Genomic DNA, 23,757 nt, shown 5'->3' on the forward strand with positions numbered 1-23,757 from the left:
AAGCTCTGGGGTGGACAGCACTTTGTTGGCGGGAGAAAAGCTAGCAGGAGAGCTCTCTCCTGCTGACAACGAGAGGCGACACTGCATGCCTTACAGCGGCAAGGCTTTAGCAGCACAGCTGTGCTAGTGTAAAGTGTGCAGTGTAGACATAGCCTTTGCCTGGCAGGTTAACAGTAGGTGCGCCCTAATCCCCGAGTCCCTTTGAATCATATTCGTGTGGTGTCCAGTCCCTGGCACTAGCTACTCACAGAAATTCCATATCCTGTGCACCCAAGAGTGCAGTGTACTCCAATTTTATCTTAAACCAGTGCTCCTGTAAACCACACAGCACTTGTGAACACTTATAATAAAACAGAAGGAAGTTTTGTTTAAGAAAGAATAATGATTTAACTAGAAACAAGAGGGTGGAAACAAATGGTTACAATACAAAACAAAATCATAAGATGCGAAGCTTGGCAACATTTATCAATAGTTAGCTTTCCTATAAAATAAAGTAGATTTTCCCCTGCAAGTTCTGTCTTTTGCAGAGCTGGCTGGTTTCACAAGAACCAGGACCCAAACATTCATGAAAGCACCCTCACTCCCCAAGAGGTTTTTGGTGAATGGATCCAGAGTGCTTCTCCCTCCTCTGTGTTGTAATGAAAGCAGCCTTTTGTTTCTATTCATGGTCATGTCTTGTATTGACGAAAGACCCAAAGTTTGCCAGTTGACAGAAAGAGCGTGACTGAAGATAATTGGATAGTGGGCTGGGGGAGTGCGCTCTCTATATAAATTGATCTTGCCCGTAGATCAGCAGGATCCAGTTTGTCTTCCAGTTCTGCAGGGAGGGTTGTAATGTTCCTTTTTCACCTCCAAACAGTTTTCTTTGGTGTGCCTCTGGCTTTCCATTGATAGCTTTGGGAGGAAGCAAGACTAATGAGTTGAGCCTTGCATTACCTGGCTGGCTGACTAGGGAGGAGTGACAACTCCCTCTTGCTTGAATAGGCCATCACCGAGGCACAGCATCTCCTAGTGATCAATTTCTACTCCAAGTCTGTAAAGCACATTTTATTCGTTAAATATTACCCATACATACTGCTCAGCATGATTATGAGTCTTGAGCAGTTATAAGCTTTCTGTAGGTACTTAACATGATATCCCTTATGGATAAATACCTGCAAGATATGTGTTCGGTGTAACGAATTTGTCAATTCTGAGGTGAGAGCTGTTTACAAAGAACAGGGGACCCTTTGCCAATGGGATCTCAGTGTCAGTGTTTTTGCATAAAAGCTTTGTGGACATGCTAGAGGAAGTTGAAGTCTGGAGATCAGGCCCTGACTGATTAATTGTTTATTAGAACAAAATCTGTATTTATTACATCAACCTTCAAAACATATCTCAGCTGTTTTACTCACCAGTATGTTACCAAGTTTTGAATCCTAAAACATGTAGTGTGGGTGGGATCTGAAGTCTCCTGTTGTTGGAAATCTGATTAAAAGGTACAGTGATAGATGTTTTAAATTAAATTACTGTCAATGAAGACTAGAGAGAACCAGTACTTAGGACAGATTAGAGTAATGAAAATATTTTGCCACTAGTGGGAGGGGACTCCAGGGGTATGTCTACACTGCATCTTAAAACCCGCGGCAGTGAGGCTGAGTCTACGGACTCAGACTTGCTCTACAGTGTTAAAGCCAGCAGAGTTGATGTTGCGGCTCAGGTTCTGAAGCCTACCCTCTCCCCAGGCCTGCTGTTTCCTAACATATTCTCCATGCATCTGAGTAGGTAAAGCCTGGCACTCATCGGACTGTTCAGTCATCTGCTCTTTGCTTATGCTATCTGTGCTGAATGCTGCAGCGATTTTATCAAGTTAAAAACCATTGCAGCCTCTTAGTACAATGCCAATTCGGTAACTTCACATAGTCTTTTATCCCATTTTACTGGTATATTGTTGGGGTACAGCATAAATAACACAATCCAACACAAGTCTGCTGATGGTTGAAAGTAATTCACGCTGTGCGTTAAAACCCATTGAAATACACTAGGACTAGAAAAAGATTTAAGAAGGGAAAGAGTAGCAAATTGGTTAATGTGTAGATGGTTGCCATTTGTGTACACTGCATCTTGCACAGAAGTAGGGTTGATATTTTAAAAGGGCATAGTAGTTTGTGATCAGATTGAAAATATACTGCCCTGAAATTAAAGCACCTGATATTGGCTAAGTGCTGAGCATAAGTCAGTGCAATCTGTGTTTGTTAAACCCTGCTAATGTTCACGAATACAAACAGTCCCTGCCCCAGAGAGTTTACAGATGGGATGTGCAGCAACATACCAGAGATTAAGGTGACTCAGGGTCATTTTTAAAAAATAATTCTGTAGAGTAAGATAATTATAAACTAAACGTATTGAGGGCATTCAACAAGTCTACCTCAGATTAAAGTTAATTGTGATCCCTTAGGTGAAAGGCTAATGTTTTTCCTGTTATAAAGTGTGGCCATTCTTTTCCCCATAGTGCTCTGAGCTACTTCACTACAGCTCAGGAATGTAATTGGCATTTTTGGTCCTTTGGGCTGGTGGAGACTTATTGCAGAAGTGACAGAATCAGCTTTCAGGGAGAGTGGAGCCAGATGACATCGCAGCTCTCAGAGGCCTTGTACCGCAGAAGCTGTTTAATTCTGGAGGCACTGCTTGCCCATCTCTGCAGCCAACAGGAAAGGAAACAAGGGCAAAACAAACTCCCATGGGTAAAAAAAATATAGTATTACAAATTCAGGCATCTTTGGTTTTCTTATATCTTACTAGGAAAATACAACCTAGGTGGAGCTACTATAACTGGTTGGAAAACTGTTCCCAGAGAGTAGTTATCAGTGGTTCACAGTCAAGCTGGAAGGGCATAACAAGTGGGGTCCTGCAGGGGTCAGTTCTGGGTCTGGTTCTGTTCAATATCTTCATTCCATTTAGATAATGGCATAGAGCGTACACTTATAAAGTTTGCAGAAAATACCAAGCTGGGAGGGGTTGTAAGTTCTTTGGAGGATAGGATTAAAATGACCTGGACAAACTGAAGAAATGGTCTGCAGTACAGAGAATGAAATTCAATAAAAACCAAAGAACTTCACTTAGGAAGGAACAGTCAGTTGCACACATACGAAATGTGGAATGACTTCATAGGAAGGAGTACCTCTGGGGGTCATAGTGGATCACAAGCTAAATATGTGTCATCAACAGTGTAATGCTGTTGCAAAAAAAGCAAACATAATTCTGGGATGTATTAGCAGGAGTATTGTTAGCAAGACACAAGAAGTAATTCTTCCGCTCTACTCCACGCTGATTAGGCCTCAGCTGGAGTATTGTGTCCAGTGCTAGGTGCCACATTTCAGGAAAGATGTGGACAAACTGGAGAAAGTCCAGAGAAGAGCAACAAAAATGATTAGGTCTAGAAAACATGACCTATGAGGAGTATGAAAATTGGGTTTATTTAATCTGGAGAAGAGAAGACTGAGAGGGGACATAACAGTTTTCAAGTACATAGAAGGTTATTACAAGGAGGAGGGAGAAAAATTGTTCTTCCTAAACTCTGAGGACAGGACAAGAAGCAATGGGCTTAAATTGCAGCAAGGGCAGTTTAGGTTGGACATTAGGAAAAACTTCCTGTCAGGTTTCAGCGTAGCAGCCCTGTGAGTCTGTATCCGCAAAAAGAACAGGAGTACTTGTGGACCTTAGAGACTAAGGGAGAGACTAAGGGAGAGGCCTGAGGAGGCAGTGTGGGGGGTTTGGGGAAAGGAGTACAGTGGGGGCAGGGCCTGGGGCGGAGCGGGGATGGGAAGAGGTGGGCTGGGAGTGGGAGCTTGGGGGAAGGGGTGAAGTGGGGGTTGAGCACCCCCCCCCCCGGGGCAAGGAGGAAGCCAGCACCTATGTCTTCCAGTCCTATGATTAGGCTAAAGTAATGCAGAGTCACTAGAGACTTGGGGAAAGATGGACTGGATCTGAAATTACTTTACCCATGTTTATCTAAAAGTGCTTGTGTTCACAGACTGAACTAATTACCTAAAGATTGAGTGTTTACTGATTTTTGAACCCATATTTTCATACACAGCAGGGAGCTGGGAGCGTGCATACCAAATCTTAGCACAGTAGCTCCTGGTTTGTTTGATAAACCTTGGCACTCAAGATGCCTGGGCTGTAGCAGTCAGTTCAGAGTTAGAGATCAGCCTCAAATCTGAGGCTTCCTACCTTTGGAGGTGCAACCCCCTTTGGAAATTGAATCTGTGGCCTGCAGACCCTTACTATAGAAGTCTTCACTGAAAACTGACTGAACAGAATTCAACTATAAACGTTGCAGGTGTTTGGCACCGCATTTGTTGCAGCGTGAGAAAGGGCACTTCACCGTGGGCTTCTATGGCAATGACAGCACTTCTGGGTTTTGACCTGTAGGTGGGGAATTCACATACTTTTGATTGATCAGAAAAATAGAATGCCTTTTCTGGGATCTGAAACTTTATTTTCATAGTCACCTTTCATTGACCCTTTAGACATAGTCTCTGGACCCCAGAGGTCCATGGACTACAGGTTGAAAACCACTGATCTAAAGATTTATTAACTAGGAAAAGGAAATGAGAATTATTTACAAGGTTAAAGCAGATAACCATACAAACACTAATGAGTTCCAGTCTTAGGTTTGAAAAAGTAATAGAAGTTTCTGTGATAAGCAGGTTTTATATGTCCTTTAGGGCTAACTCAGGCCAAGCACTGTGGATCTTTTGCTTATGCTCCGTAATCCTTGCCCCTCAGAGTCCAAGCAGCATAAAGATACAGTTTCTCCTTGTTCAGGCTTTTTATTCCTTCCCTCCTCCTGCTTCCAGTTGCAAATTCAGCTGTTGGGAGGAATTCGCTTGCATATCTCCTCTTTGAGGGGAGTGAGGGGAGAGCAATCAACAAAGTCTTTTGTCCTCTGATCCACAATAGTTCCTCTAATGTCAATGGACCTTCTCTCTTGGGCAGGACATAACACCTTTTGTTGTGGGCCAGCATTTCACTCTAATTAATGTCTCTACCTGTCAGGTGACTTCCACAGCTACAGTGGTTTGCTATGCAAACACTCAAATACTACCTTACAGTATGGGATACAGGTGTTAGAAGACATTAATGCATTCAGCAGTTGACAAGCATTCAATACAATCTAAACACTAAGCACACTTTTATAACTCTAACGCCTGTTAGAGTTATACAATACTAACACACAGGTTTGCCAGGCTGGTTCCAGCTATATGTATTCGTCAGTGTTCACTTGCGATCTAGGGGTCTTGGCATGAACTGGCACCTCATCTACAAGCATCACATCGTTGCTGAACGTGATTCAACATGATCGTTCCCCTCTATTCGACACTGGTGAGGCCTCATCTGGAGTACTGTGTCCAGTTTTGGGCCCCACGCTACAAGAAGGATGTGGAAAAATTGGAGAGAGTCCAGCGGAGGGCAACAAAAATGATTAGGGGACTGGAACACATGACTTATGAGGAGAGGCTGAGGGAACTGGGGATGTTTAGTCTACGGAAGAGAAGAATGAGGGGGGATTTGATAGCTGCTTTCAACTACCTGAAAGGGGGTTCCAAAGAGGATGGCTCTAGGCTGTTCTCAGTGGTAGCAGATGATAGAACAAGGAGTAATGGTCTCAAGTTGCAGTGGGGGAGATTTAGGTTGGATATTAGGAAAAACTTTTTCACTAGGAGGGTTGTGAAACACTGGAATGCGTTACCTAGGGAGGTGGTGGAATCTCCTTCCTTAGAAGTTTTTAAGGTCAGGCTTGACAAAGCCCTGGCTGGGATGATTTAATTGGGGATCGGTCCTGCTTCGAGCAGGGGGTTGGACTAGATGACCTCCTGAGGTCCCTTCCAACCCTGATATTCTATGATTCATCTGTGTGGGATAGAGAGGGAGCCATGTTAAAATTAGAGCTGGTGGAAATTTTTTCACCAATAGATTTTTTCACTGAAAAATGGCTCTCAGCTTAAATGAAATTTTTCATGGAAAATTTTAGTTTGACAACAAAAATTGGTTTTCCCTTTTTTTGGCTTTCCCTCCCCCATTTTCTTTCCCATTTTTCCTTCCCCACCCCCCTTTTCCAGTGAAAACAATGGGTGGGGTGGGGAGAGAGAGAAAGGCAGAGGGAAATAACCTAAACAAATCAGTTCAGTGTTTAATTAAAAATCACAACAAATTCTGCAAAAAATGTGAATGAAATTCATTTGAAATGGCTTGCAGAAAATATATTGCATTTTTTGACCAGCTCTAATTAAAATAAAGGTCCTGCTGATCCAAGTTCCCATTATGCTCATGGGTCTATCATTAGTTTTGGATTAACTTTTATTAAATGTGAAACCCACTGGAGAAAGGGTAAGGTATCTTTATTAGTGTTCTGCTCTGCCCTACTTGTGGAGGTTTCCTTGGGAAGAGAATACAGGGTTAACAGCCATGTGGGTGCTATTACATTACAGATACACTGTGTGTCCTTGTGGAGTTTGCCTGGAGCAGTGCTGGCCCTGCCAGCAATCATTCGCATACAGTGTCAGGCCAGTGATTTATAGCTCTGCTTACGTGAAGGCCATTGCTTACTCCCAGCACAGCTATTTGTTTCAACTCCTTCTCATTTTTTTAACCACTTCAGAAGGCTGTAGCTTCAAGGGAGCTAGCATATAATGCTTCCAGTGCTGGGCAACTGTTCTTTTCTTTCTTTTCAAATCCCAAATTCTGGAATTTACACAGCAGACCAGACTAGAGCTTCATTGTCGTGCCTTGGGTGAAAAAAGAGCAATTAAATATCTATAATATACATTAAAGATAATTAGCAGGTTTTAATCTTGATACTAATTGGAATAATATAATATTAACGTGATGTGAAAGAGTTTATCCATCTCTCTTTAACGCGACAGTCATACAGAGAGCATTTTGACCTATCTAGAAAGTCTCGGATTTCATACATCTCAGTCTGACATTTTGCAGATGGAGGAAAAAAAAGTATATCAGTTCAGCATTAGATTTTCTTGAGAGTTTTGTATTTCTGACGTTTGTTTGCTCCATTTGTATGGCACCCAGCATGCCAGCCTACAGCATGAGTTAACATGACGCCGTAAGTGTGCACCCCATGCGGGCCGTGAACTCTGTGAATTCTTAGATATCCACAATGGACTGGGGAGAGTTTTCTACGTCTCTAGCACGCTGCTTTTCTCCTCAAAGCTTGGCAGTGGAATCTTTATGAAAAAGACTAAGAGTCCATTTATAGTGATATTAACACACTAGTCCTGAACTGTTTAACAGCTAACTTTATAATGTAATACTGATTTGGTAGAAATTTTCTTTGTAAATGTTAAGAGCAAGACATGTCATATCCAGAAGGCCTTGAATTTTAATCTGCTGATTAACATTAGATACTGGTGCATGGGTACTATAACAGACTTCCTCTGCCTTCTTTAAGGAACCCAATGTAAGTATCTGTGAGTTTTGCATCAGTGTAGTATGGGGCCATTTTTCTTCATGAATGTGGAGAGAAGAGCTATAAGCAGGTTAAACTTTCCAACATATTAAAGGTGAGCGGCATTAATGGCTTAGCAGCAAAATTAACAAACTTTTCGAAGGGAGTACCTCTGTCTTCCATTTTCCCTAAAAATAACTTCTTTTATGACTTTATAGGCCCTTTGGTATCGTGACTGTGTCTTCATATGCGTTTGTGCAGCACCCAGCACAATGGGGCTTCTGGGTTCTACTATAATGTCAATATTGAATATTTATAATATATTCTTAGAATGAGTGCATGTGCACACATAGGCAATAACAATATGACAAGGAACCTATTGCCAAATATTTTCCATTCATCTCATCATGTGGAAAGAGAATCTGCTGGGACTGAGCTGCTTTTCCCAAGAATGGCAGTGCCCACACTTCCTCTTCCCCTTCCCCTGCTTTGTATGTACAGTTGTGACACGTGTCTTTTCAGTTTAGCTAAAACTATTCACAGTTTTTCTTTTTAAAGAGAAACTATCAGTAGCTCATCCATTACACTCTGTGGCAAAAAAGAAAGGTAATGGTGATAATATGGGTCACTGTGTGTGCAGTTGCTATGCTGGCTCTTGATCTGAGTCTGCCTTTCAGCTATAAAGCAAGTTTCTATGTTGGCTCTGTCAGATGTAATATTGGCTACAAAGACAGCTGAATTTATTATGCTACTTGCACCTCTATTCTCATTCCTACCTGTGGTGACCTTCCTATTCTCTGGGTCAGATGGCTGAATTCTTTTAAGACTTTTATCCTGGTCTGTGGGCTTAAAGGTATTTTGAAGCTTGTGCACTACTTAGCTGTAGAAAGCTGACAATGCCTGACTCTCTGCAGAAGACCCTGGAAAGTTTACAGATCACTTTATACCAAAGCAAGAGACTGATCTAATGCAAAGGTTTCGGTTTTGCTAATCAGGCTGACGTGAAGGTGAGCCTATCCATCAGGTTGTTTCTGCAGTGTGGAAGCCCTTGGCAGTAAGTAATTTGGGCTTTTAAATAAATAAATGATTGGTGATCACTTCTTTCAGAAGACTATAACTCAAGGAATCTTGCTTGTCTGGACGCCGTATCTCTGCCTTGGACCCCTGCCTTGAATTAAATGCTGTGTGGGAGAATCCATTAAGGAGGGTGAAATATATTAAAAATGCACTGAATGCCTCTGAACCTCAGACAAAGAAGACTGTTGAATTTGAAGCCTTAGAATGATTGAAATAATCTCTAACCTTGCTGGAAAAGGTGGAGATTGCCTCTGATAAACATTAGGCAGATTTGGGGCAAGTTCTAGACAGTAGATGCTTGCAGGTTAGAGGTGCTGAGGTCGGAGTGGAGAGGGTGCAGAGTTAGTGGGGTTGGGTGATAAGAAGATGGCTGGAGTCGGGATGGCTCTGTGTGTGGCCAGGCTCACATGTGCGTTGTCCCACATGTCACACTTGTTCCGCCAGTTGGTCTGTTTGTTTCGCACTATTAACAGTGAAGATGAATTTCAGAACACACACATGATGATAGGCTATTGGATTTCTGCATGGCTGGGTTAATGCTGGCCACATTGTGGTGGTGTTGTTTTTTTTATTCAGTCTGACAAGGGGTCATGAAACACAATGATTATGTGAGAATGTTTCTAAGTCCCCATCATGCTGCAAGCAACAGGCTTGATGTACTTGAATGTTCTTAGGTGGTGGAAACAGCAAATTCACACTCCTGCAGCCTAGCCTGCAGATATGGATGGAGGAAGAGAGCTGTCTCTAGTGCTAGGATTCTGAGGAGCACCAGTCCGGGGAGTGAAGTCATTTTTATTAGTGTTGATGTTTAACTGACAGTCAAAGTTTCTTCCCCTGAGACTTGTGTAAGAGTCTGAGAAGCTGCAGAGCTCTCTCCCTGTTCCTTTGCTCTCAGTAGGGATGGTCTGTACACTGGATGTTGACCATGCAGCTATAAGGTTATTTGTCAGTCATCACCTTTACATTACTTCTGGCAGAGCCACTTCAGGATCATTTTCCCTCTTGCCCTCAGCACTCTGCCCCTACCCCAAAAGCCCTGGAACTCTTTTCAGGAAAGATTAAGGGGGAGTATATGGCTCAGACCTCTTCCAAATGCAGCAGTAGTTTCTTCACAATGTTATACAGTGTGCTGTGAATCTTCATGTTGTTTTCTCTCAGCTTCAGAAACCTTCTTCCTGGATTACTAATGTAGTCGTTTACAGTGTTGTTACTTTCATTTAGCTCTGCTTCCCCTTCCATATTTATTTACTTCCCCCCCTTCCCCCCCCATGCCTGTTTAGACTGGAAGAATTATATACTGCATGTGTATGCCCAAAACTTATCTGGATAAAAAGAAACCAATACCAATATTTACCTTAGTGAGAGTGATTGTTTGGGGACTCTTGCCCCCTTAAAAATGTATTTTACACTAATTTCATTTTGTAACTGAAAGTTCTAAAGCCAGATTTTTGAAAGAGGTCAGTCATTCTGCTATGGTACATCTGATTTGAGGTATCCTGTAGCAGTAAAAGCATTTGAAAGCTTGGGCTTTGGTTGCTTTCTGCATGATGATGACCAGGTTATTACAGTGCTTGGTTACAGGATCTGGTACAAGAGGTGAATATAACTGGACTGCTTGGTAATAGTGACCATAATATAATTAAATGTAACATTCCTTTGGCAGGGAAAACCCCACAGCAGCCCAACATGGAAGCATTTAATTTCAGAAAGGGGAACTACACAAACATGAAGAAGTTAGTTAAACAGAAATTAAAAGGTACAGTGCCAAAAGTGAAATCACTGCAAGCTGCATGGAAACTTTTTAAAGGCACCACAATAGAGGTTCAACTTAAATGTATACCCAAATTAAAAAACATAGAGAACCAAGAAAGTGCCATCATGGCTAACCAAAGTAAAAGAAGCAGTGAGAGGCAAAAAGGCATCCTTTAAAAAGTGGAAGTTAAATTCTAGTGAGGAAAATAGAAAGGAGCATAAACTCTGGCAAGTAAAGTGTAAAAATATAACTAGGAAGACCAAAAAAGAATTTGAAGAACAGCTGGCCAAAGACTCAAAAAGTAATAGCAAAAAAAAATGTAAGTATATCAGAAACAGGAAGCCTGCTAAACAACCAGTTTAGCTACTAGACGATCGAGATGCTAAAGGAGTACTCAAGGACGATAAGGCCATTGTGGAGGAACTAAATGAATTCTTTGCTTCAGTCTTCACGGCCGAGGATGTGAGGGAGATTCCCAAACCTGAACCATTCTTTTTAGGTGACAAACCTGAGGAACTGTCCCAGATTGAGGTGTCATTAGAGGAGGTTTTGGAACAAATTGATAAATTAAACAGCAATAAATCACTAGAACCAGGTGGTATTCACTCAAGAGTTCTGCAAGAATTCAAATGTGAAATTGCAAAACTACTAACTGTGATTTGTAACCTACCATTTAAATCAGGTTCTGTACCAAATGACTGGAGGATAGCTAATGTGACACCAATTTTTAAAAAGGGCTCCAAAGGTGATCCCGGCAATTACAGGCCAGTAAGCCTGACTTCAGTACCAGGCAAATTGATTGAAACTATACTAAAGAACAGAATTGTCAGACACATAGATGAACATAATTTGTTGGGGAAGAGTCAACATGGTTTTTGTAAAAGTAAATCATACCTCACCAATCTACTAGAATTCTTTGAGAGGGTCAACAAGCATGTGGACAAGGGGGATCCAGTGGATATAGTGTACTTAGATTTTCAGAAAGTCTTTGACAGGGTCCCTCACCAAAGGCTCTTAAGCAAAGTAAGCTGTTATGGGATAAGAAGGAAGGTCCTCTCATGGACTGGCAACTGGTTAAAAGATAGGCAACAAAGAATAGGAATAAATGATCAGTTTTCAGAATGAAGAGAGGAAAATAGTGGTGTCCTCTAGGGGTCTGTTCTGGGATCAGTCCTATTCAACATATTCATAAATGATCTGGAAAAGGGGGTAAACGGTGAGGTGACAAAATTTTGCAGATGATACAAAATTACTCAAGATAGTTGGGTCCAAAGCAGACTGCAAAGCATTACAAAGGGATCTCACAAAACTTGGTGACAGGGCAACAAAATGGCAGATGAAATTCAATGTTGATAAATGCAAAGAAATACACAATGGAAAACATAATCCTCAACTATACATATAAAATGATGCGGTCTAAATTAGCTGTTACCACTCAAGAGAGAGATCTTGGAGTCATTTTGGATAGTTCTCTGAAAACATCCACTCAGTCTGCAGCAGCAGTCAAAAAAAGCGAACAGACTGTTGGGAATCATTAAGAAAGGGATAGATAATACGAAAGAAAATATCATATTGCCTCTATATAAATCCATGGTTCGCCCACATCTTGCATATTGCGTGCAGATGTGGTCACCCCATCTCAAAAAAAAATCTATTGGAATTGGAAAAGGTTCAGAAAAGGGCAACAAAAATGATTAGGGGTATGGAACGGCTTCCATAGGAGGAGAGATTAATAAGATTGGGACTTTTCAGCTTGGAAAAGAGATGACCTAAGGGGGGATATAATTGAGGTCTATAAAATCATGACTGGTGTGGAGAAAGTAAATAAGGAAGTGTTGTTTACTCCTTTTCATAACACAAGAACTAGGGGTCACCAAATGAAATGAATAGGCAGAAGGTTTAAAACAAAAGAAAAGGAAGTATTTTTTCATACAACGCACAGTCAGTCTGTGGAACTCTTTGCCAGAGGATGTTGTGAAGGCCAAGACTATAACGGGGTTCAAAAAAGAAGTAGATAAGTTCATGGAGGATAGGTCTATCAATGGCTATTAGCCAGGATGGGCAGGGATGGTGTCCCTAGCCTCTGTTTGCCAGAAGCTGGGCATGGGCGACGGGATGGATCACTTGATGTTCCATTCATTCCCTCTGAGGCACCTGGCATTGGCCACTGTCGGAAGATAGGATAGTGGGCTAGATGGAGCTTTGGTCTGACCCAGTATGGCCGTTCTTATGTTGCGATCTGAAATGCTGTGTTTTGGAGTAAAAATAAGAGAGCTGAAATCTGATATACCATATTTAAAATTCTATAACATTTAAACTTTTTCTTCAGTTGGAAAATATTTGTGAATTGGTAAAAGGAGCATTCAGATCTGTACCCAAATTCAAAACTGGTGAAGCTTTTGTAAACCACTGTAGAACAAAGATGTTTTGTACCAACACGGTATTGCTCATGCTGCCCTGGATGCTTAAGAGTAGCAATAATTACTAGGACAATTTGTGTACTTTCTTCAAATGCTTTTGGGCCTGAGAAATCATTGCAGTTAAAGTATGTTTGTGTATTTAACTTTTCACAAAAATACTTTTGCTGAAAAAAATGTTTGACAGTGTTTTACTTTGGTAAAGATGCCCCTCATTTATATTAAGATGGAGTTGATTTTCATCAGGGATGGTACTGAGGGGAATAGGAGACTAGAACAGAAATGTAGCTACCAAAGGGATTTATTATTTAACTTGTGTCACACTATAACTCCACTTTCAACCCCCAGTTGATCAAAGGTTAGTTTCATCTTCCATGTTCACTAAAAAGTTAGGTTGAACTGGCTACATCACTCAAGGGTATGAAAAATCCACACCTCTGAGCAGTGTAGTTAAGCCAACCTACTGCCCCCCTGCCCCTAGTGTAGACAGCGCTAGGTCAACAGAAGCATTCTTCTGTCCACCTAATTACCGCGTCTTGGGGAGGTTGATTACCTGTGCTGACACGAGAGCCCTTCTCGTGGTGTAGGTAGTGTCTACACTGAAGTACTACAGCAGTGCAGCTGCAACCGTGTGCTGAAGCGTTTCAGGTGTAAACAAGCCCTTAAACCCTGTGATCAATTTCCCCATCTATGGAATGTAAAATTACTGCACCTACCTTGTAAAGACATTGTGAGGGTTAACTAGATACTTAAGGGCCTGATTAAAACTGCTACATGGGGAGCTGCTCTGAGAATGGGGAAGAGGTGCACTGTCTGAGCAGCTGTGGTTTGGTATAGTGCCTCCAGGGTCAAGGAGAGGAGAGGTCTCATTAGGAAGCTCAGGCAGCCACATAATGACTTTCTCTGTGCAGCAGTGCTATGGATCCCATTTCACCTTCCTTCCTCCCCATGATGCATTGTTCTGGAGCAACCATAATTTCACCTGAAAGTCCATAGGTGCATTGAAGGGATAAAATGCCATATAAGTGTTAACTGTTGTCATTCTTACATATGCAGATCAAAGGACTGAAAAGCCCTTTTACAGTCTCAGACAGATATTGCAACCACATGCAATATCTTTGGGGACCGTATTATATTAAGTTTCTGAATGGTTTATATATCCTTGTTGGGCAGAGATCGTGCAACTCTGAGAGAGGGTTACTGTAGCTTCTCCAGGAATGAAATATAATGGGCGGGTGGTGATTCAGGCAAATCACTGCGGTTGTAAGTACCCCCGAAGAGGTAGCATCTTCAGCGGAGGCACACACTGCTTCAGACTGGGTTTTCCTGAGACCAACAGACAAAAAAGAGGTTTGGGTATAAAAGAGGTTGAGTTTAAATCACAGCACCTTCTTTCTGATCTAGCATGAGGACAAGACCATCTGTCTGTCCAAGGGGCAGCCGCCAGCCTCCTAGCAGGTGAACAGGTAGGTGGGGTTTCAAACAGGCTTGCTGTGTGGCTCTAACAGTGTCTCCTGCTATTCAAACCTTTCTTCAGGTTAGCCTTTTTATGGCCACTGTTTTGACTGACAGGCTGATTGTAAATCTCGCACATTATTCATCTCTGGAGTGAATAAGATTGAGCCATACTTCCATTCCTTTTACACTCCAGTCTAGCGAGTACCGCGCTTGTATCTGATCTTTATCCATTTGTGCTGCTTCTCTGTGACCTTGATTTTTATTCAGCTTAGAATTTTAGCATTCGATTCTACACTGTATTTACTAAACTTATGCACTAGATTTTTATGCAGTTCAGTATCATAAGCCAAGTTGGAGTCCAAACACATTAAGTCTGTTAGTCTGTCCCATCAGTTCTCATTGCCACTTCTTTGCAGAAGTTAATCAGATTTGTTCAGCATGACCTCCCCTATCTCATGATTTCCTCTTGTACCTCTCCCTTTCCCTACGTCCCTTTATCATTTATGTCATTTATGTCCCTGTTGCTCGTGACTGCATCCAACACACAAACCCACTTACCTTCAGCTTTAGTCTCCTCTGCTTTCCCTCTGTTTCCTGTACTGCTTCTGACACTCTGTGCCTCTTTCTTCTTCACCACTAATTTGAACACTCACCATAACTCTGTCTATTCTCTTGACCAAAGCACTGATCCAGCATTCGTTGAAGTTAATGAGACTTGGATCAGCCCCTGATATGTTGGATCCCCTTTTTATTCAACAGGAGTTCGTCCTATTGTGTATGGCCCATCTATTCCATAAAGATCTCTATTATGTCCCACCTAAACCATCCCTCAAAGAGCTTTACCATTCTATAACCATTCTTAGTCCTGCGATAAAATCCTTGTTCAGGTATTTTGTAGTTTTTCAGTGTACAGTGTCTGATTCACTATCGTTCTCTAATCTAGCTCATCCAGTCCTTGAGCATTTCTGAGGCTGCTACTTATGTGCTCTTACATTTGAGCTACTGCTCAACTCCTTGAATCTACTACAAGACTTTTGGTTCACCTCTTATCATTGGATCACAAATGCTTGTTCTTCTCTCAACAGTTTTAGAAGTCTGTCTACTCATGCCACAAAGTGGCCCCATCTGGCACCTGTGGAAATGTTCCATGTGAAACCTAGAGGAACTGTCTACTTTCTTCACCACCTACTAGTAGAGATGCTTTCCCCATGTCTGTTGTGCTTCCCTTTCCAGTGGGTCAGTAATGCTCCAATATGCCAACTTGCTGAAGTTGGTTAGGTGGCTATACTGTTTTATTCCTTATTTCTTTTTCTGTGATCCATCTGTTCTCATATCTAGAGGGCACTCTAACCCCTGCTTACACTTGACATGTCCACCAACCTAGGTGGTTTCTCCATATTGTTTCCCTTTCCCTGAACAGTGCCAGGTGACCCTGAACATCTACAGCTTCCTTCTCAAGATGTTCATGAAAACAGGAAATACTCCTGTAAATCAATACCCGTGTCTTAAAACACTGAAAACATAAAAAATTAATCTCTCTGGGCTGAACTGTATGTAATGAGATGGAGAGAGATAAATTCACAGCAGTGTTAATGTACAGTGTTTGTTGTAAATGTATATGTGTAGACCCTCCCTTTCTAGCTATAGATTGTTGATGCTGTCTGGAGATTTTGCTTTTCATCTTTCGTTTTGGGTCAGTCTTCCCTCTTAGAGAAATATGTAAAGCCTTAATAATGCTCTTTCTCCTTTCGTGGAGATGGTTAGAAATTATTATTAATTATATCTGAGTACCCAAATTGTGCTAGGTGTCATTCAGCTGAACAAAAAAGACAGGGTTCCCCTCCACCCCCAAAGAACTTGCAGTCTAAGCAGAAACCTACAAAGACAAAACCAGAGGGGGTTGGCAAGGGAAATGCAGATCAGTGTTACAAACACTTGATCATATATTAGCTGAGTGGCACTTCTCATGGATGCTGATTTTTAACTGCCGCTGTTTTTATTAAAAAGAAAAGGAGTACTTGTGGCACCTTAGAGACTAACAAATTTATTTGAGCATAAGCTTAAGTGAGCTGTAGGTCACGAAAGCTTATGCTCAAATAAATTTATTAGTCTCTAAGGTGCCACAAGTACTCCTTTTCTTTTTGCGAATACAGACTAACACGGCTGCTACTCCGAAAACTGTTTTTATTGTTACAGTTCTTGCCTTTTGTATGTCATCTCTAAATTTAACCATTGCCTGCTTACAATTTTTAGTCTTTTTAAATCCTTGCCTACCTTTTACAGATTTGTTTTCATAACACTTAGTTCATGAAAAGAAGTGCATTAGTTCCAGCACAAGTGCAAGAGATGGATTCATTCCAGCAATGCATTGTAGCGTTGAGTGTTTTCACAGCTGTTCTAGGACTTCAATGCCCCAGAATAACCAAGCCATTGCAATATCCCAGATTGAGATCAGTGCACATTTTATTCAACAAATTTCACCTTTTTTTCCTGTTTGTGAATCCTCCATGAGCAGGCTGGGATTTTTCTCAGCTTTTATTTATTTGATTTTTTTTCTTGAATAATTCTTGGTCTAGTCAACTGAAAAAATTTCATCTGTTGGGTTTAATTATGATTGGAAGTAGGTCACATGGCATAGTCTATGTTCCTTAATTGGATAAACTAACTCTTAGAATCCAGTTTTCCAGTTGGAATACTTGCATTTAGGAGTTTGAATTTCTCTTTCCATTTATATTCTCTTATGTTTGCTTAAAATTCACTTTATCCATGTACATTCCTGCTAGTGAACTTATTGCTAGGCTGTTCCTGAGACATGAGCAGAAAAGAGACTCAGTGCAGCCAGAGCAAGTTGGTTGTTTTTGTTTGAGTTAGTATTAATGGGAATTGCTTTCATCACATTTACTCAGAAAGAATGCCAAAGTGTGTGTTTCCATTTCACTCCATGTCTGGTTTTGCACAAGCTCTTTTCAGAATCTGGGTTTAAGACTACGAACTAGAAATACATTGCTGACAATTTTTTAATTTTTGCATTCTGTTGATTCAAAATAAAGAGTATTGTACACAGAACACAGAGGAGCAGGCTTTCATTGCATGGGAATAGGCTGCTCCCCTCCATGCGGACTGATACTTTAGGTTTAATCCATATGGTCCCTCATGCCAGGGTCAACACGAATGAGAAATTCATGAAAAACCTTTAGGAACAATAACTGAAAGTTATAACAAGTTAGTCACCGGCCTCTTTCCCTAACTCTTCTGCAGTCAGCACCAGTAGTAGCTAGCCACAATCATAGAAACAACAGGAGTAATAATGCCTCTGGCCATTGAGGACTGAGCTTAGATGCAACTTGACAGCAATTGTCCATTCATTTATACCATCAGTTCTGCTGCTTTATTGTTCACTTATATGTCACTTACCTGTGTTTGAATTCTGACTGGATACATTTGATGCAGAAACATATTAATTCTGTGCCCTCAGGCATGGAGCTTTTGCAGGGAATCCTGAAAATTAACCAAGGGTGGTTGTGTTCCAAAGAAAGAAAATACCTCCAGTCCCCTCTTTTGCGAAGCAGGGGCTGTCTGCAGTGTGTGCCTATAGGGAAATCGGGCAGAGAGAGAAGAATTATTCAGCAGCCAAGTGTCACAGATCCGAGTGAGCACACCTTCCTGGCCACCCACTAGAACTCCTGTAAGGGGAATCCAAACCTCTGTGCTCTGGATCGCCTGGGGTGTGTTAAGGTTCTGGAGCATGAGTGGAATCCAGCTACAGCCCTAATGTCAGTGTCATCTTGTAATAACTGGCCTAACAATTTTACCCTACTTATGAGCTCAGCTGTTTTAAAGAGTCACAATAACCTATAATAACAAATATTGATGGGAAAAGGTACAAAAGGAAAATAATAATCTAAATTAGTTCAAACAAAAAAGCCTACTGATATAATCATGTCTAGTAAACAAAACAGTGTAAAACCAAAAATTAGTAAACCAAAATTGGTGTGTCCAAAATTAAGCTTAATTGGTACACGAAGTAATGAAAGGATGAGCAGGTCTGCCCATTATTCTATTTTGGGATCCTTAAAGAAAGAGTCTTTGGGGAGAAAAATTGGCTACTGGATCAAGCTTCTCCATCATGACTGCTACACCTATTGCCTCCTGGGATCCTGGGCCTTTGTCGTCCTGATCCTGAGAGATGTCCTGACCAGACTAGACTAGTGAGAAGGACTCAGATGACACTACCATCTCTACCAGCTCTTGCTGAATCCCAAACACCACACGGGTTGTGAGACTTGGTCTCTCTCCCCCTACTGCATGTGGCCTTTTCCTTCCCCTACCTTATTTCTTCTCTTTCCTATCCCTTCCCATTTACTTCTGTCTAATAGGAGTCTGGTTTAGCTGGACAAGACTGTATAGTGTGCAACACTGCTGTAAGCCTCTGATCAGGAAAAAAACCAAACTAAAACCAATGCCCTAAGCAGCCTGATGCTGGTATACATTTTCCAGGTCTTGGAGTAGCTTATGAGACTGTGTGCAGTGCCCTTATTTCTCCAGCAGTGAGGTTGCAAGTAAGAATCAACACAGAAGACAGAAGCTGCATTTTCTATCTTTGCTATTCTTTACTCTTCCCCTGTATTGTTCTCAAAGAAATGAGATTGAACTTTAACAACAAGAACAATGACAGCTCCAGCCCATCTCAGCTAACCTCTTCTCTCCCCCCAAAAAAAGATAGTTATTACCATCTTTTATACAATCTAAAGAACTGTCTAACAATGGAGTTTTACCGTCTATAAACTCTCTCCAGGTAAAAAAAAAAAAGGAACTAAGGGATCTTGTTAAAATAAAAGCCTTATTTAATACTTCACATTTCAAATGCTTTCACTGTTTTTCCTTCTTTTCTGTATATTGAATAAAAAGTTGTTTAAAAAAATTATGGTTTCCCATGGTATTAAGCAGGCTAAAATCTCTGTATATCAAAATCTGAACATTGTTTAAAACTGTTTAATTTTAAACAGTAACTGAGTTGTTAACACCTTTGGCCAATTTTTATTCCATCTAAATGAATACAGCTGTCCCTAGGCACATTCTGAATGCAGGCCTTCTATCCAGCATACCCTTCTGAGAGTTGGAACCTGCTGTCCAGCTCCGTAGTCCCTCTAGGTGCAATGCTGACCCTTTAGGCTCCCTGGTACTTAAACACAGCACTCTCCCAGAACTCCATCGCAAAGGTGTGAAACTTCTGGTTCACAGTTTAACTCTCTCGGGGGCACACAGTGAGTTGACATAAAGAGACAGACTGCTCAGAGTCTAACGCATTAATGCTCTTTTACTTAATCATGTAAAGCACAAGAGAGTACAGATCATACAAAACAATAAACACTACATGCATGTCCCTGCTTCAGTTTGCTCATCAGTCCAGGGCATTCTTTGGACTGGGATAGGAGTCCCTTGGGTTGTCCAGAGTCCTTGGAGCCCTATGGGTTCAGGAAAGTGGGCAGGACCATCCTCCCCCAGCCCCAGCCCCAGGAGGGTGATGTGCTGGGTGACATCTCCCTCCTGGAGCACCCTCACCCAGCTGCTGTAATATTACTCATTTCCTTTTGCTGTGAATCTCTCCCTGGAATTTGGGAGGTGCAGGTGTAATGCAAACTAAATCAGCTACCATGAAAATTAGCTGTTGGCACTGGCCATAGGAGCATCTCTGCCAGTGCTTGGGCTCTCTTTCTGTTAATCCTACTTTTGGTTTAATTTTTTTGCATTTAGCCCCTTCGCAGGTAGGCTTTTACATGGCGGACTTGGGCAGCTGGTAGGTAGATCTGAACAAATCTCAGGATCGGTTGTATGGACATACTATATCTTTTTTTCATAATTGTTGTGACAATGTAGCAAAGACCTTACTTGACCAGTACCGAGATTTCTTGGTGCCTTCTATTAGGGTTTGTTTGGAATAAACTTCTCTACTTCAAGATGGCTCAGAAGGACAAAAGACCCCTGATTATTCCATTCAGAAATTCATTTACTCTTGTCGTCTGGAGAGCAATAGGCAAGTTGAACAAACAATATTTTGTTAGCTGCCATATATCAGCAGGATAGTGCAAATTGTTTCAGTGGTGGGGATGTTGCCAAGTGACGACGAATTTTGGTTTGGAAGTGTTGTGGTGAATTGGTGGGTTTTGGTGGGGAGGAGTGTGCGTGGTGGATTTTGTGCCAAGCTGCAGTGCATGTTGACTGGAGATTTAAATGCAGTTGATGGAAACCAGAGCTCAAAAGAAAAATGCCTTTTGTGTGGGATTCTGTAGTTGCTATAAAAGTTGTTTTAAGTTAATTTTAGGAAACCTCAGTTTTTAAAAAAATTGTGGATCTGAGGCTGCTACAGTATCAACATTAGTGTCTTCTACACACTGTGACTTTTAGCATCTTGGTGTTTGATTCGTTGGCATGAGGGTTTTGTACTGTTTATGTTTGTATACAAACTGTTATTTGGAGTCAGTGTAGCAATTTAAGAAGGGTGGATTTGTATAAATGCATCTCAAGAGATTTAAATATCTCAGCAGCAACATGAGATTGTTATTCTGCTTGTACCCATATGTTGTTTAAACAACAACAAAAAATCCTAGGACAGTGTTTTACAAGAAGACTACAATTACACTTGTTAAAATTGTCCGACCTGCTCTTTCTTGCCCGAAGACCCTCCAGGTATGTTACTATCGGGGGAATTTCCCACTTATGTGCAGTGGGAAAAGAATTATTTTGGTTCACTCAGGTATTTTGTTAGGTATGTTGGACACAGCATGAACATTTTGGCTTTTTCAGTGAATCTGCCCCTAAGACTTTGGGAAAGTAGAGGTTCATAGATTCCAAGGCCAGAAGGGACCGTTGTGCTCTGATCTCTTTTATAACACAGGCCATAGAACGTCCCCAAAATAATTCCTAGAGCAGATCTTTTAGAAAAATATTCAATCTTGGCTTAAAGAAAAGGAGTACTTGTGGCACCTTAGAGACTAACCAATTTATTTGAGCATAAGCTTTCGTGAGCTACAGCTCACTTCATCGGATGCACACGAAAGCTTATGCTCAAATAAATTGGTTAGTCTCTAAGGTGCCACAAGTACTCCTTTTCTTTTTGCGAATACAGACTAACATGGCTGCTACTCTGAATCTTGGTTTAAAAATATCAGTGATGGAGAATCTACCACGACCCTTGGTAACTTGTTCGAATGGTTAATTATCTGCACCATTAAAAATTTACACCTTACTTCCAGTCTGAATTGGTCTAACTTCAACTTCCAGCCCTTGAATCATGTTGAAGAGCCCATTATTATATATTTGTTCTCCAGATACTTTATAGAATGTAATCAAGTAACTGCTGCACCTTCTCTTTGTTAAGCTAAATAGATAGACTCAAGGAGCTCAATCACTATAAGGCAGGTTTTCTAATCCTTTAATCATTCTTGTGGCTCTTCTCTGAACTCTCTCCAGTTATTGAAATTCTTCTTGAATTGTGAACATCAGAATTGGACGCAGTATTCCAGCAGGGTTGCACCAGTGCCAAATATAGAGGTAAGAAAATCTCTCTACTCCTGTTTATGTATCCCAGGATTGTATTAGCTCTTTTGGCCATAGTGTCACATTGGGAGCTCATGTTCAGCTGATTATCCACCACGACCCCCAAATCTTTTTCAGAGTCTCTGCGTACCAGGATAGAGTCCCCCATCTTGTAAGTATGGCTAACATTCTTTGTTCCTACATGTATACACATACATTTAACTGTATTAAAACACATGTTGTTTGCACTCTGAATCATGACCTGTCCTCTTCATTATTTACCACTCCCCTCACTTTTTATATCATCTGCAAACTTTATCTGTGGTGATTTTATGTTTTCTGCCAGGTTACTAATAAAAATGTTAAACAGTGTAGGGCCAAAAACTGCTCCCTCGGGACACCCCTGGGAACAGACCTGCTTGATGATGATTCTCCATTTACAGTTAAATTTTGAGACCTATCCGTTTGCCAGTTTTTAATCTGTTTAGTGTGTGCCATGTTAATTTTAATCTTTCTAATTTTTTTAATCAAAATGTTGTATGGTACCAAGTCAGAAGTCTAAGCATATTATGTCAAAAGATGAGTGAAGAAAAGTGTTCTCGTGTTAAATTGTTACAGCCTTTGCAATGTAGTAAGTTATTTAGGGAACAGTGAATGCTGTCTGATGAACTAATACAACTTTTGAAGGGAATGGAAGAAATGCAGTAGATTTTTGAGAGTTTGCATTTCAGTTCCATATCCAGAAGGGTGGATAGAGTTTGTTTGTTTGTTATCCTCTCAATATAGGCCAAACAGTGCTACAAGAAAAAAACAATCTAAGTTGACAGATCAGAGGAGAAGATGGGAAATGGTTTAGAGGTGGTTCCTTTGGCCACAAATTCTATAAGAATATGTGCAAGAACCAGGGAGTTAACTGGAAAAGATTTTGCCTCAAAAACATGTCTAATTTCATTTTTAAAACCCTTCTAGTGGAGGTGAAACTGTCTTGTATCTGTGGATTATTTTACCCCAGGAGGGTTTCATAATGGACATCAAAATAGATTAGCTGTGACAGACACTTCCTGAAGTCTGCAGTAGCGGTTCAAATTCGGGATCTAGTGGCCATCACAATTGCAGTGCAGAAAGTTCATAAAATTTTTTAGTTGTCTGAGTAGGATATATCTAGTATCAGTGATAAGAAGGGATTATTATGCAAATTTCATGGAGATGTAAAAACTCCCATTTTAATTCATCAGGTTAAAAATAGACTATGTAAGAGAGAACCACACCACACTAGACATTACTGGAATACTTCTCAGAGAGAAAACTATTGTTTGAAAAGTATAGTCCAGAATTGATTGGACAGAATTGGTAACCTATTCATATGTTGTTAGTGTTGTATCTGTCTAGAGTTCTTCTACAAATTGACCTTAAGCTGGAAATTTTGCAAGTGATTCAAGTTCTGGTCATTTCAGTACTTTTAGCAATTCTCTGTCCAGGTTTGTTTCTGTTCTGCTGATACCTGGTTTCCTCCTTGTCTTTTCACAAATACTGAATTCACTTAGATGTTCCTCTGGCCCTTGTTGGTAGGGATATGGCTTTATTCCTTTTTCAGGCTGCCACTTTCATTTCATCTTATGGAAAAGTTGGGTTGAGAAACTTTCCTTGGTCATCCTTAGACAGCTGTGTGTATAAACAGCCGTTATTCAACAGACTTTTCCTACAAGGTAGTCATTGTACGTTCAAGCAATTTGATGTCTTGATTTTTAGGCAGTCTTAAAAAACAGTGTTTGATACTTTTTTCTGTATATTTCAGGAAATCTGTCTGTATGGCTGTGATTGTGCTGATGCTTTTAAGCTCCCATATTTGTTTTCCTGACTTCACTAGCCAGGGCTTTAAAATTCACTCCTGTTAGCCTGAGGACTAAGCCTACTAGTCACCATTCCACTCCATTCCCAAGGTAATGCCCCCTGCAATTTCAAGGAATGAAGCTGTTGTGCCCCCTCTTTCACCAGTTACAGCTGTAACCATAACATTGTCAATCAGCTTTCTACTAATATATTTTTAAAATGTAATTTAGTATGTGTCT

The sequence above is a fragment of the Lepidochelys kempii genome, chromosome 19 (assembly GCF_965140285.1).
Source record: "Lepidochelys kempii isolate rLepKem1 chromosome 19, rLepKem1.hap1, whole genome shotgun sequence".
NCBI lineage: Eukaryota > Metazoa > Chordata > Testudines > Cheloniidae > Lepidochelys > Lepidochelys kempii.